The sequence below is a fragment of the Sus scrofa genome, chromosome 15, assembly GCF_000003025.6.
Source record: "Sus scrofa isolate TJ Tabasco breed Duroc chromosome 15, Sscrofa11.1, whole genome shotgun sequence".
Lineage (NCBI taxonomy): Eukaryota > Metazoa > Chordata > Mammalia > Artiodactyla > Suidae > Sus > Sus scrofa.
In genome coordinates, this window is record NC_010457.5 from 106,252,811 (window position 1) to 106,268,997 (window position 16,187).

General features: G+C 40.5%; 1 protein-coding gene across 2 annotated transcripts in view; it reads left to right on the forward strand.

Moving 5' to 3' along the window:
- The window catches only part of FAM117B (family with sequence similarity 117 member B), a 101,102-nt gene that overhangs the window by 69,594 nt on the left and 15,321 nt on the right, over positions 1-16,187 (forward strand). The window lies entirely within an intron of this gene.

Here is a 16,187-nt window from a genome sequence, read left to right on the forward strand (position 1 = left end):
ATATTTTTTCATCTGGACTGGGGGGGGGACATGATAGTTTTGTAGCAGGGTTTGAGACCAGAGGGATAGGGACGTAGAAAAGGGAAAAAACCTGTTTTCATCTGAGGGATGGAAAAGCCGTTGCTCTTGAAAAATGAAAATTGTTGCTCTGCACTGGAATCTTCGTATACCAGTCCAGGACACGATTACTGTTCTTGAAAATTTTAAGAGTTTGCCACTTTAGAATAAAAAAAGTGACCTTTATTATTGGGTATAGCGATAGCTTACAAGAGCTAAGAGAGGGGATACCACATGAGAGGACAGTGATTGCTGGAGGACAGAAATACGTAATGCTGACAGATAGGAGGACAAGGCCATGTGGAGCCTCCCTACAGAAGTTATTCATAGAAGAGGTTTTTTCCCATTGCTTTCTCATTTTTTTTAGCCATTCTTAACATCAATTTTGACCTCCCTTTTGTTATATTAGGGTTTCTGGCTCATACTTCCCTCATAGATCTCAGGTGAATTGCTGGACAGACCTTTTCCCATCCTAGTTGCCTAGCAAGGCCCATTTTTCTTTCTTTGAAAATTTAACTCTGTATTTCTTTTCCCTGCTCAGTGACTGATTCAGTAAGTATTCTTCCCATCTTTCCTGATTCTATATGTCACACCATACCACAGTGTTACCCCACTACTCATGGAAACTGACTTCTAATGAACCTTCTCTTGGGATTCTTTCTCTGTTGGTTAATTCTCAGCTTCTATGCAGAATTTGATCTGTAAGCTGTAGTATATACAGATACATGGAAAATGTAAACAGAAAAAGAAAACTTTAGGAGTTCCCATCATGGCTTAGCAGTAACAAACCTGACTAGTATCCATGAGGATGTGGTTTCAATCCCTGATCTTGTTTAGTGGGCTAAGGATCTGGGGTTGCTGTGAGCTGTGGTGTAGGTTGCAGACATGGCTCAAATCCCAAGTTACTCTGGCTGTGATGTAGGCCAGCAGCTGCAGCTTCGATTTGATCCCTAGCCTGGGAACTTCCGTATGCTGCGGGTGTGGCCCTAAAAAGCAAAAAAAAAAAAAAAAAAAAGAAAACTTCAAAACAGTGATTCACCTTACTAAAATCTTAATGGACTGAAAAACATTCCATTTGCAGAGAAATAATCAAAACCTGAGAAAATAGGAGATCCTTGTTGCTTCCAAAGGACAGATCTGAGGAGAGAGAGATTTTGCCTTAGTACATTGAAAAACTTTTAATCTTTCAGCACTGTCTGAAGATGACCTCAGTTAATATGACAACCCATTTATATTTTGCATGTACTGATCTGTGTTCAGAAATACAGATTTTATCACAAAAGCCTTTGTAGATATGGGAAAAATAAATTATATATGCATACATTAAGTTCCTTAAGAGCCCTTGAAATAAAGCGTAAAAGTATAATCATTTTTGCTATTTTTAGATATTTTAGAATATAGTTTTATGTATGGAGTAAAATCAAAGGCCTGTTGCCTTTCATTTCTGGAACAACAACAGTGTATTTAATGAATAAAATCTTTCTGGAGCTCATTTCATGGCTCAGCAGGTTAAGAACCCACCATAGTATCCATGAGGATGTGGGTTTGATCCCTGGCCTTGCTCAGGTCATAGGATGTGGCTCAGACCCAGTGTCGCTGTGGCTGTGGTGTAGGCCTGAAGCTGCGGCTCCAGCTGGACCCATGGCCCAGGAACATTAATGTGCCATTGGTGTGGCCATAAAGAGGAAGAAGAAAGAAAAAGGAAAATCTTTCCCATGCAGCTTGGGTAGATTGTTTTTCTTCTAATTATATAACTATTTGCTAATTAGGTGAATTACAGTTGAACCTTTGCTTCATTTACCTGAAATGGTGTGAATGGTGAGTTGAACCTTAAGGGAGTGGCCGCTTTCCTTCAATCTTGGTATAATATTTAGTGATGTATTTTGAGGCTTCTGAGTTCAGTTGATTCAGTGCCTTAATTTTAACAGCTTTCATAGATGAAAAAGATACTTCACAAACATAATGTTGATACAAATGAACCAAGTCTATTATTATACTTAGTTATTGAAATATGATAGTCATATTTCATTCCCCGACACCAATTATGCCAAACTTTTTGTTGAACTACAGACAGGCAGTTCAGTTCAGCTTAATGTCACCTTGATACTGGATTTGGGTTAAAAAAAAAAAGAGGTTAACAAAAGGGTTCAAACTTCATTTGGAAGATGTTAAATAGGGTAGAAAATGATATTTCAATAGTTTTCAAGTTTGCAACTATAATCTTACAGGTGTCCCACTTGTATCATTTTTCAGCCATAGTATCACATACTAATGGAAATATTTCCAAACATGTTTTCCAAATATTTTCCAGAATATCAGTTTCCCCCTAAATTGCTTACTTTCTCATTCACTGTAAAAATGTCCCCTTTACTTTAATATTATGTAAAGAGTAAGTGTGATTATTTTAAAATATCTGCTAAGTAGCACTCTATTGATAGCCTTTTGTCGTCTGTGAAAAGGTCAACACATTTTTGCACTGTCTTTTTGTATATGAAATATTTAATTTGTCTTTAAATTCAACAGCTCCTTTAAGTGCTTTTCAATGAAATAACCAGCAAACTTCTCTTTGGTAGCAAATATTATCGTTGTTATCCCCTATCTCATTACAAAGTCATATAAATATTTGACATCATTTTAAAGGGTTGTGTTCTTATGAAATTACAAATGTCAGTGTTGATGCACTCCTGACTTTGATTTCTCTGATGAAAAATTTGCCTATCAATAATGCAGTTAAGATTTCACATACTGGAGTTCCCTTTGTGGCTCAGCGGTTAACGAACCCGACTAGCATCCATGAGGTTGCGGGTTTGATCCTTGGCCTCACTTAGTGGGTTAAGTAAGGATCCAGTGTTGCCATGAGCTGTAGTGTAGGTTGCAGATGCGGCTGGGATCTGGTGTTGCTGTGGCTGTGGTATAGGCTGGAAGCTACAGCGCTGATTGGACCCCTAGTCTGGGAACCTCCATATGTAGTGGGTGTGGTCCTAAAAAGCAAAACCAAAAAAAAAAAAAGAGATTTCACATATGAAAAATGTTACCTTAGAATCCCTTTTTTATTCATTTTGGAGTATAGTTGACTTATGTTGTATTAGTTTCAGGTGAAAATAGATTATTGATAAATACTTGCTGCCATTTAGATTAAATTTGAGAAAAACTTCTTTCCAGTTGTGTATGTCATGACTTGTTTAGATACCTGTTGCACTGGTGGGTTCCTGTTATGTGCATTTCTCAACATGAAACCCAGAAAACTTAAGCTTTTTGTTCTTTTTTTTTTTTTCTTTTTTTTTGTCTTTTTGCTATTTCTTGGGCCGCTCCCGCGGCATATGGAGGTTCCCAGGCTAGGAGTCCAATCGGAGCTGTAGCCACCGGCCTATGCCAGAGCCACAGCAACGTGGAATCTGAGCGTCTGCAACCTACACCACAGCTCACGGCAACGCCAGATCGTTAACCCACTGAGCAAGTGCAGGGACCGAACCCGCAACCTCATGGTTCCTAGTCGGATTTGTTAACCACTGCCCCACGACAGGAACTCCAGCTTTCTGTTCTTAGCAAGCTTACTAATAGATCTTCCTGGTTCTGAAATCCAGGAAGGTCAACATTTTATAGAAACCTTGACAGATCATCTTTTTCTGTTTATTTTGTAGGGCTGCACCTGCAGCATATGGAAGTTCCCAGGCTAGGGAACCAATCAGAGAACTGCCAGCCTACACCACAGCCACAGCAATGTGGGATCTGTGACCTACACCACAGACACAGCTCAGGGCAATGCCAGATCCTTAACCCACTGAGCGAGGCCAGGGATCGAACCTATGTCTTCATGGATACTAGTTGGGTTCATAACCTGCTGAGTCACCATGGGAACTCCTACAGATCATCTTCTTCCCCTTTAGTTTCCTCCTTCATTTCTATAACTTCACAGATATAAACCAAATGCATATCTTGAAAGCAGCATGAAGATGCCATCCAACCCAAGCTGTTATTTATGTTGTTTTGTGACATTTAGGAGAGAAAATTAAGAATTTAGAATTGAATATCTTTCCCTCAGTATAAAAAAATAAAAATTCTCTTTGTGGTGCATATACCAATTTCTCCTGAGATCTTTCTTAGCCTGTACCCGTTCCCTGTCACCTCATTATTTCCTGACACAGGAAGAGTCCAGGCACAGACTCTTCATCACAGGTAAGATGACTGCCTGACAGATATGTTCTAAATAGGCTCTCCACTGCAGACTGGTGAGGTGTAGGTTTCTTTTAACCCCTGAGTGCTTTAGTCTGAATCAGTTTCCTGTTACCTCCCCATTTTCTTTTCTGTTTTCTATTGCTACTACCTTGAGAAAGGGTTCTTTCCTTCCTTTGACCCATCATGAACCAAAACACAGTCTTATTTTCACTCTCCCACTCTTATCCCTGATGCAACTATATATACAATTGAAAAATTTTTTAGAAAAATTTTTTGTTAGATTACTCTTTGAGATTTTACTTTGTTGCTAAGGAAACAAGATGGTGAGAATAAGTAAAGTTTCCTTCAAGGTGTTATTGACAGCCTGAGGAATGTAAAAGACTGATGAGCAATAGCTGGTTTCAGTGACTCTCTTAGGCGTTATTTCACTGAATTTAAAAGCCGGGAAATGAGGAGCTTGGAATGAGAGTAGGGCGGAGGGTGGAGAATGCAAGTTATTAGAAGAATGGAATGGAGCATTGGCCTTTACTCTTTGCCTTCCTCTTCCTGTTGCATCTTATCACAGTTCTGTCACAGGGTGAGCCAGTGCTAGATTGCTGATGGGGCTTGTGGGAGGAAAGGGAGGTTACTGGCTCTGTTGCACTAAGATGGGAAGATTAAAGAATAGGGTGTCTGAAAGGCAGCTGACTGGACTGGCCGATCCTCTGTTGACCTCACCTAGGATGGATATACCTAACTTTTGAGGGGGACCTAAGTCATTTGTAGACTGCTTTTTAAAAAATATTCATCCTGGAGTTCCCATTCTGGCATATTGGAAACAAATCCGACCAGGAACCATGAGGTTGTGGGTTCGATCCCTGGCCTCACTCAGTGGGTTAATGATCCAGCGCTGGAGTGAGTTGTGGTATAGATTGCATTCGCGGCTTGGATCTGGCGTGGCTGTGGCGTAGGCCAGAAGCTGTAGCTCCAATTAGACCCCTAGCCTGGGAACCTCCATATGCCGTGAGTGCGGCCCTAAAAAGCAAAAAAAAAAAATACACACACACACATATATATATGTGTGTGTATGTATATATACACACACACACACATACACACACTCATATATATACACACACATATATACACACATACACACAATACATACACATATACATACACATATACATACACATATACATACACACATATACACACACGCACACACAATATACACACATGTATATACACACACACACACACACATATACACACACATACACACACATATATATACACACACACACACATATATATATTCTTCCCATTTTTCATCCATTTCTGCATATTGCCCTCTCTAGGCAAAGACCTAAGAAGACAGTATTTGACAGACAAGAACATGATTCAGAATGATCCTGTTAGCTAGTAACTTTTCCTTTTGTTCAATTATCATGTAGTAGAATTAACTTTTTTTTTTCTTGGTTGGCATATAACTACATGAATTTTAATACATGTGTAAATTCATGTAAGCACTCGCCATTGAGTTGGGCTGCTGTGATATAGGATGTTGTGTTAGAACAATGCCATTCCCCTCCTGAAATTTCCTCACGCTATCCCTTTATAGCCACGCACACATCCCTCCCTAAGTTCTTGTCTTTTTTTTTTAATTTTTTTTTTTGTCTTTTTTTTTTTTGTTTTTTTAGGGCGGCATCCATGGCATATGGAGGTTCCCAGGCCAGGGGTCCAATCGGAGTTGTAGCCGCTGGCCTACATCACAGCCACAGCAACGCAGGATCCGAGCCGCATCTGAGACCTACACCACAGCTCAAGGCAGCACCCATCCTTAACCCACTGAGTGAGACCAGGGATTGAACCCACGTCCTCAGGGATGCTAGTTGTGTTCGTTAACTGCTGAGCCATGACAGGAACTCTTTTTTTTTTTTTTTTTTTTTTTTTTAATTTAGGGCTGCGCTCCCTGCATATGCAAGGAAGTTCCCAGGGAGGGGGGTCGAATTGAGGTGCAGCTACTGACCTACACCATGGCCACAGCAATGTGGGATCTGAGCCATGGCTGCAACCTACACCACAGCTCATGGCAACACCAGATCGTTAACAAATTGAGCAGGGTCAGGGGTAGGATCTGCATCCCCATGGATGCTAGTCAAGTCAGGTTCATTACCATTACCACTGTGCCACCACGGGAACTCCAGCAGCATTTTTTTTTGAATAGGGAAGAATTGGAAACTATTTGTTCAATAACAGATCACTGATTTCTAATACATTTGATACAATGAATACTATGCAGCTATAAAAGTGACTTGGTAAATAAGAGTTGTAAAGCACAAGATGTTAGGGAAATAGGACATAAGAGAATAAATTATAGGAGTTCTCTTTGTGGCTCAGCAGGTTATGAACCTGACTAGTATCCATGAGGATGTGGGTTCGATCCCTGGCCTTGCTCAGTGGATTAAGAATTGGTTGTTGCTGTGATGTTGGCCAGCAGCTGCAGCTCTGATTCATCCCCTAGCCTGGGAAAGTCCATATGCCATGGGTGTGGCCCTAAAAAGCAAAAAAAAAAAAAAAAAAAAAAAAGAATAAATTATAGAATACAAGTTACAGTCTATTTCTGGTTAAAAGTGTATATGAACAGAGGAAAAAGGCTTAGATAGAAGGATATTTATCAAATTAGTAACAATTATCACTAAGTAACTGAATCCCATTTATTTTTCTTTCTTCAATGAATGCTTATTACTTTCACAGTAAGGAAAATAATGCCTGTAAAAATAGTATCTGAGTGAAGTTTTTATGGCAATGTCCATGTTCTTCTCAGGCTACTGCGTCTCAGGGTTATGTTTAAGTAGAGTCTTTAGACTGTTGAAATCTGTAAAAATGAAAAATAAAACTACGAGTTCATGTCGTGGCACGGAGGAAGCGAATCCAACTAGGAACCATGAGGTTTCAGGTTCAGTCCCTGGCCATGCTCAGTGAGTTAAGGATCTGGCGTTGCCATGAGCTGTGGTGTAGGTCACAGACACAGCTCAGATCTGGCGTGGCGTAGGCCGGCAGCTGTAGCTCCCATTAGACCCCTAGCCTAGGAATCTCCGTTTGCCATGGGTGGGGCCCTAAAAAGCACAGGAAAAAAAAAAGAGGGAGACGTAAAACTAAGGGTGAGTGTATCAGTTAGCCTGGGCCCCCATAGTGAAATACCATAAATTTTTGAGCGGCTTAAACAACAGAAATTAATTTTCACGTTCTGGAGAACTGGAGGTCCAAGATCAGGGTGCCAGGGCCAGTGGTAAGCGTCCTCCCCTTAGGCTGCAGACGGCTGCCCTCTCAGCGCTCAGATGGCCTTTCCTTGGTGTATGAGCTCTGCGTCTGCTGTGGGGAAGGGAGGAGGGCACAGCAGGTGAGTTTTCCAGTGCTGCTGCTTAAGGACACCAATCCTCTGGGATGAGGGCCCCATTCTCATGGCCTCATTTAACCTTAATTACTTCCTAACAACCCCCATCCCCAGATATAGCCCCATTGGGGGTTAGGGCGTCAATACCACACCACCACCACTTGTCAAAGTAGGTATCATGTTCTAGACTCTGTGTTAGGCAGTAGCAGTAAGGAGATGAGTGAGACAGTTTTTCTCCTCTCAGGTTGATGGTAGCAAAATAATCTGAAAGAAAAATATATTACCTTTGATTCCTCTACACAAGTATAGCTTACTCTAGACAGTTTGGGAGAATAAGTCTTTTTTTCTGTGTGAAATAAAAATGTACATGTGGTACAGTTTCTATGCATATATTGGCTTTTGGCCAGGTAAACATTCAAAGATAAGGAAGAGCATTCTTTTTTCTTCTTTTTTTTTTCCTTTTTTGGCCTTTTTGTCTTTTGAGGGCCGCACCCATGGCATATGGAGGTTCCCAAGCTAGGGGTCTAATTGGAGCTGTAGCTGCCCGCCTACACCACAGCCACAGCAACTCGGGATCCGAACCTCATCTTCGACCTACACCACAGCTCATGGCAATGCTGGATACTTAACCCACTGGGAGATGCCAGGGATTGAACCTGAAACCTCAAGGTTCTAGTCGGAGTCGTTTCCGCTGTGCTACAATGGGAACTCCAGGAAGAGCATTCTTTAATTCCACTTTTGTGCAACATCTGGAATAGATGAGACTTTGTTCCAATAGGTAGAAAAAAGAATGTTGAGAAATCAATTGTGGTTTCTTTCCCCTGAATGTAGTATTTATTATTTTTTTTTTTATTACTCAAATGAATTTATCACATGTGTAGTTGTATAATGATCGTAACAATCTGATTTCACAGGATTTCCATCCCACAGCCCAGGCACATTCCCCCCACCCCCCAAACTGTCTCCTCTAGAGACCGTAAGTTTTTCAATGTCTATGAGTCAGCATCTGTTCTGCAAAGAAGTTCCGTCTGTCCTTTTTTCAGATTCCACATGTCAGTGAAGCATCTGATGTTGGTGTCTCATTGTATGGCTGACTTCACTTAGCGTGATATTTTCTAGGTCCATCCATGTTGCAAAAAATGCTGGTATTTCGTTCTTTTTAATGGCTGAGTAATATTCCATTGTGTGTATGTACCATTTCTTCTTGATCCACTTCTCTGTCGATGGACATTTAGGTTGTTTACATGTCTTTGCTATTGTAAATAGTGCTACAGTGAACATTGGAGTACATGGAGTACATGGAGTCTTTGCGAGTTGTGGTTCTCTCTGGGTAGATGCCCAGGAGTGGGATTGCTGGATCAAATGGTAGTTCTCTGTTTAGTTTTCTAAGGCATCTCCATACTGCTTTCCACAGTGGTTGCACCAATTTACAATCCCACCAACAGTGTACTAGGGCTCCTTTTTCTCCACACCCTCTCCAGCACTTATTGCTTGTAGACTTTTTGATGATGGACATTCTGGCTGGTGTGAGGGGGTACTCAGAGTGGTTTTGATTTGCACTTCTCTAATAATGAGTGATGTTGAACATCTTTTCATGTGTTTCTCAGCCATCTGTATGTCTTCTTTGGAGAATTGTCTGTTTAGATCTTCTGCCCATTTTTTGATGGGCTTGTTTGTTTTTTGGGTACTGAGCTGCAGAAGTTGTTTGTAAATTTTGGAGATCAATCCCTTGTCAGTTGATTCATTTGCAAAGATTTTCCCCCATTCTGTGGGTTGTCTTTTCGTTTTGTTTAGGGTTTCCTTTGCTGTGCAGAAACTTTGAAGTTTGAGTAGGTCCCATTTGTTTATTTTTGGTTTTGTTGTCAGTACTCTAAGAGGTGGATCTGAGAAGATGCTGCTGTCGTTTATGTCAGAGAGTGTTTTTTGGCCTATGTTTTCCTCTAAGAGTTTTATAGTGTCTGCTCTTATATCTAGGTCTTTAATCCATTTTGAGTTTATTTTTGTGTAAGGTGTTAGGGAGTGTCCTAATTTCATTCTTTTCCATGTGGCTGTCCAGTTTTCCCAGCACCACTTACTGAACAAACTGTCCTTTCTCCATTGTATATCCTTGCCTCCTTTGTCATAGATTAGTTGGCTGTAGGTGCGTGGGTTTAATTCTGGGCTTTCTATCCTGTTTCACTGATCTATATTTCTGTCTTTGTGCCAGTACCATGCAGTTTTGACGACTGTTGCCTTGTAGTATAGTCTGAAGTCCAGAAGCCTGATTCCTCCAGCTCCATTTTTCTTTTTCAGGATGTCTTTGGCTATTCTGGGTCTGCTGTTCTTCCAAACAAACTTTAAAATATTTTGTTTGAGTTCTGTGAAAAATGTCCTTGGTAATTTGATAAGGATTGCATTGAATCTGTAGATTGCCTTGGGTAGTATAGTCATTTTGATCATATTAACTCTTCCACTCCACGAGCATGGTATATCTTTCCATCTATTTGTGTTGTCTTTGATTTCTTTCATCAGTGCCTTATAGTTTTCAGAGTACAGGTCTTTTGTCTCTTTAGGTAGGTTTACTCCTAGGTATTTTATTCTTTTGGATGCAAAGGTAAGTGGGATTGCTTCCCTAATTTCCTTTTCTGCTCTTTCATTGTTAGTGTATAGAAATGCCGTCAATTTCTGTGTATTGATTTTGTATCCTGCGACTTTGCCAAATTCGTGGATGAGCTCTAACAGTTTTCTGGTAGAGTCTTTAGGATTCTCTAGGTATAGAATTATGTCATCTGCAAATAGGGATAGTTTTACTTCTTCCCTTCCAATTTGGATTCCTTTTATCTCTTTTACTTCTCTGATTGCTGTGGCTAGGACTTCCAGAACTATGTTGACGAGTAGTGGCAAGAGTGGACATCCTTGTCTTGTTCCTGGTCTCAGTGGGAATTCTTTCAGCTTTTCACTATTGAGAATGATGTTTACTGTGGGTTTGTCGTATATGGCCTTTATCATGTTGAGGTAGGTTCCCATTATGCCCACTTTCTGAAGGGTTTTTATCAGAAATGGGTGTTGGATTTTGTCAAAGGCTTTTTCCGTGTCTATTGAGAGGATCATATGGTTTTTATTCTTTAGTTTGTTAATGTGTATCACACTCATGGATTTGTGGACATTGAAGAACCCTTGCATTCCTGGGATAAATCCCACTTGATCATGATGTACAATCTTTGAATATATTGTTGGATGTGGTTTGCTAGTATTTTGTTGAGGATTTTTGCCTCGATGTTCATCAGTGAAATTGGCCTGTAGTTTTCTTTTTCTGTGGAATCTTTGTCTGCTTTTGGTATCAGGGTGATGGTGGCCACATAGAATGAGTTTGGGAGTATCGCTTCCTCTGCAAATTTTTGAAATAGTTTCAGAAGGATAGGTGTTAGCTCTTCTCTAAATGTTTGATAGAATTTGCCTGTGAAACCATCTGGTCCTGGACTTTTTGTTGTTGGAATTTTTTTAATATCACAGTTTCAATTTCAGTTCTTGTGATGGGTCCATTCATCTTTTCTATTTCATCTTGGTTTAGTCTTGGAAGATTGTACTTTTCTAAGAATTTGTGCATTTCTTCTAGGTTTTCCATTTTATTGGTGTATGGTTGTACATTGTATTCTCTTATGGTCCTTTGTATTTCTGTGATGTCTGTTGTTACCTCTCCTTTTTCATTTCTAATTTTATTGATTTGAGTCCTCTCTCTTTTTTTCTTGATAAGCCTGGCTATGGGTTTATCAATTTGGTTGATCTTTTCAAAGAACCAGCTTTTCATTTCATCGATCTTTTCTATGTTTTCTTTGTTTCTATTTCATTGATTTCTGCTCTGATCTTTCTTTCTTTCTTTCCTTCTACTAACTTTAGGTCTTGTCTGTTCTTCACTCTCAAGCTGCTTTAGATGTAACGTTAGCTTGTTTATTTGGGCTTTTTCTTGTTTCCTGAGGTGGGCTTGTATTGCTATAAGCTTTCCTCTTAGAATGGCTTTTGCTGCATCCCATAGGTTTTGGAGTGTCCTACCTGTGTTATCATTTGCTTCTAGGTATTTTTTAATTTGATTTCTTCAGTGATCCATTGGGTGTTTAGTAGCGTGTTGTTTAGTCTCCACGTGTTTGTGTTTTTTGCAGTTTTTTTCTTGTTGTTGATTTCCAGTCGTATGGTGTTGTGGTCGGAAAAGATGCTTGATATGATTTCAATTTTCTTAAAGTGACCGAGGTTGGATTTGTAGCCCAGGACATGATCCATCTTAGAGAAAGTTCCATGTGCACTTGAGAAGAATGTGTATTCTGTTGCTTTTGGATGGAATGTCCTATAAATATCTATTAAGTCCATCTGGTTTAATGCATCATTCAGGGCCTGTGTTTCCTTATTGATTTTCTGTCTGGATCATCTGTCCATTGCTGTAAGTGGGGCGTTAAAGTCCACCAGTATTATTGTGTTATTGTTGATTTGTCCTTTTAAGATTGTTAGCAGTTGCCTTACATATGGTGGTGAACCTTTGTTGGGTGCGTAGATATTTAAAGTTGTTATATCATCTTCTTGGACTGATCCTTTGATCATTAGGTGGTGACCTTCCTGACCCTTAAAATATTCTTCATTTTAAAATCTATTTTGTCTGATATGAGTATTGTCAGCTACTCCACCTTTCTTTTGATGCAAATATTTCATGCAACTATTTCATGCAAATATTTCCGTTTGCATGAAATATTTTCTTCCATCCTCTCACTTTCAATTTGTATGTGTCCCTAGAAGTGAAGTGGGTCTCTTGAAGAGAGCATATATTTGGGTCTTGTTTTTGTATCCATTCAGCCAGTCTATGTCTTTTGGTTGGGGCGTTTAGTCCATTAACATTTAAGGTAATTATTGACATGTATGTTCTTATTGCCTTTTAATTAATTACTTTGGATTTGTTTTTGTTGCTCTTTTTTTCTTTCCTTCTTCTCTTGTTCTTTTCCGACTATAGAAGTTCTTTAGTATTTGTTGTAAGGCTGGTTTAGTTTGCTGAATTCTCTCAGCTTTTGCTTATCTGTGAAGATTTTGATTTCTCCTTCAAATCTGAACGAGAGCCTTGCTGGGTAGAGTAAGCTTGATTGGAGGTTTTTTTCTTTCATCACATTAAGTATATCATGCCACTCCCTTCTGGCCTGCAGAGTTTCTGTTGAAAAACCTGCTGATAGCCTTATCGGGGTTCCCTTGTATGTTACTTGTTTCTTTTCCCTAGCTGCTTTCAAGATTTTCTCTTTGTCTTTAATTTTGGTCAGTTTGATTAATATGTGTCTTGGGGTGTTCCTCCTTGGGTTTATTTTATATGGTACTCGTTGTGCTTCCTAGATTTGAGTGAGTGATTCCTTTCCTATGTTAGGGAAGTTTTCGGCTATTATCTCTTGGAATATTTTTCCTGTCCCCTTCTCTCTCCCTTCTCCTTCTGGCACCCCTATAATACGGATGTTGTCCCAGAGTTCTCTGAGACGCTCTTCATTTGTTTTCAATCTTTTTTCTCTTTTCTGTTCTGCATCCATAATTTCCACTAATCTGTCCTCCACCTTGCTTATTTGTTCTTCTGACTCCTGTATTCTGCCGTTCTTCTGACTCCTGTATTCTGCCGTTAGCTGCTTCTAGTGAATTTTTTATTTCGGTGATTGGATTTTGCATCTCTTCTTGCTTAAGTTTTATATCTTGTATCTCTTTTGTCAGTGTTTCCTGTAAGTTATCCATCTTTGCCTCCAGTTTATTTCCAATGTCTTGCATCATCTTCAGCATCAACAATCTAAAGTCTTTTTCCTGGAGGCTGAGAATCTCCTCATCACTTAGCTGTTTTTCTGGGGTTTTTCCTTTCTCCCTCATCTGAGTTACAGTCCTCTGTCTTTTCATTTTTATAGGTTTTTGGTGTGGTGAACTTTTACAGATAATAGAGTTGTAGCCTCTCTTACTTCCAATGTCTGCCCTCCTTGTGGCTGAAGTCAGTATGGGGGCTTGCTGTAGGCTTCCTGATGGGAGAGGCTGATGCCTGCTCCCTGGTAGGTGGAGCCAATTCTAATTCCTCTGGTGGGTGGGGCTTAGTCTCTGGATGGGATTAGAGGCAGCTGTGTGCCTGAGGGTTCTTTAGGTAACCTGTTTACTGAGGGGTGGGGCTGTGATCCCATCTGGATTGTTGTTTGCCCTGGGGCTTCTCAGCACTGACTGACGGGTGGGGTCAGATTTCCCCAAAATGGCCCCATCCAGAGAAAGGCAGGCTGCTGAATATTCCCGAGAGCTTTGCTTTCAATATCCTTCCCTCACAACAAGCCACGTTCACCCCTGTTTTCCCAGGATGTCCTCCAAGAACTGTGGTCAGGTTTGACCTAGATTCCCATGGAGTCTTTGCTTTGCCCTGGGACCCAGTGCACGTGAAAATCTGTGTGCGCCTTTTAAGAATGGGGTCTCTGTCTCCCCCAGTCCCGTGGAGCTCCTGCACACAAGCCCCACTGGCCTTCCATGCCAGATGCTCCAGGGGCTCTTTTTCCCAATGCCAGATCCCCGCACGTGAGGGTTTGATGTGGGGCTCAGAACTCTCACTCCTGTAGGTGAGTCTCTGTGAACCAGTTAGTTTTCAGTCTGTGGAGCTTCCCACCCGGGAGGTATGGGGTTGTTTATATCGTGAAATTGCCCCTCCTACCTCTTGATGTGGCCTCCTCTTTTTCTTCTGGAGTAGGGTATCTTTTTTAAGGTTTCCGGTCCAGTTGGGTGAAGACTGCTCAGACTTTAGTTGTGAATTTTGTTGTTTTTAGGAGAGAAGTTGAGCTCCAGTCCTTCTATTCCACCATCTTAATCCCGTCTCCTAATCTAGTATTTCTTGTTCGCAGAGGGCAGAGAGGGCAGTCACGCATCACTTCGGTGGCTGGTAGGAACACCAGCTGCAACCCCTCTGCTGAGGGCGAGTGATCAGCACGCCCTAGAACCCTCAGGGGTTGCGTGGCATGGAGGGGTCTCTCTGAATGTAGTATTTATATTTTTATCTGAAGAGAGGGGGAGGCAAAATAAATATGAGAGTTAAACCTTTGAAGAGAGAGCTTTATATAGGCCAAGTGTTAGTCCCATGATTTTCTGTTTGTAATTTGCAAAATAATTCTCCCATTCACCTTTTAAAAATCTCATCATTTTTACCTTACAGGCCACTCTCTGTTACTTGGAATTTATAGTTTAGCTGACACCAGGTTATATGAAATTTAAATTTTGATAAGTATAGAGTGTCAGTGAGTTAAAGATTGATTTTCTATCTGTACTTGATCTGTGATGCTGTTGTGCTTTAGCAGCATTTAAAGCATCAGGTCGGCTTTATTGTTGTTGTTACCACTTGTGGAAGCTGAAGATGTCTAACGATGACAACTTTTCAGAGTAAAGGAGGTTGGCCAAGAGACTAGATTGGCAAAGATTTCCTCAACAGACAGTTCTAGAAATGGTCTGTCAGTGCCTCAAAGATCTACCCTGTAGAGAATGGCTCAGAGATGTGAATTTGGGAAAGTAAGTTCATTCTATACATTCTCTCTATAAAACAACTATAGAATATCTAAACTTAAGATTTTTCATATTCCTTCCTTTGACACTGTATACTGAGACTAGAAGAGGGGACAGAAGGAAGTGGTGGCAGTGAAAAGGCAATAAATAAAATGGAAAGCTTGAGGGTATGGGAAAAGATTGGGGAACAGAGGAATTAAAAAAGGGAGAAATTAAAAGATACCATATATAGAAAAAAATTAATGGGGAGTTCCAATCATGGCGCAGCGGAAACAAATCCGACTAGGAACCATGAGACTGTGAGTTTGATTCCTGCCCTCGCTCAGTGGGAGGAGGATCCGGCATTGCCTTGACCTGTGGTGTAGGCTGGCAGCTACAGTTCTGACTTGACCTTTAGCCTGGAAACCTCCATATACTGTGAGTGTGGCCCCCCCAAAAAAAAAAAAAAAAGGTATTTGAAAAAATTTGTGAAAAGACAGATTATTTTAAGAATAAAATATAAAATAAGAACTGTAGCTGCTGTTTTCCAAAGACCCATCCATTCTAGGCCAGGCACTGCACCACTGTCCTTCTCAAAACCACTGTCTGAGGTGGGGAGTTGTGTTCTCATATGGGCCTGAGGAAAGTAGCAGCGAAGGGTGCCGCCTCAGCACTCCAGCTTGAGGCTTCCCCTGGGCTTTTTTTTTCCCTCCCAAATTTCTTGCCTTGGTTTCCAAGGATTGTTGTTGTGGTATGCTTTTTTTTTTAATTACAAAGGTGATTTTTTTAAAAAGAATAAAAAGGAGAAATACAGGTTTAATTTTAAGTTCTGTCAGACGATAAAGTTTTCAAATGAAACTAATGGTGACTGATTAGAGGCCCTGTTGCTACCTTCATCTCCTTGCCTCCACCTTTTCTTGAAAGAGAGGTTTTTCAAAGAAACCCCCCTAAATGGAGGATGGATTAATCATATTTCTTTGCCAAACAGTGAGGCGATATAAGATGATCTTCTGGCACACTGTTGCTGTGAACTTTGGCCGATACCCCTGCAAGTCTTGTTTCATAATTTATTTTGAGTATCTTGTGAGGAAAC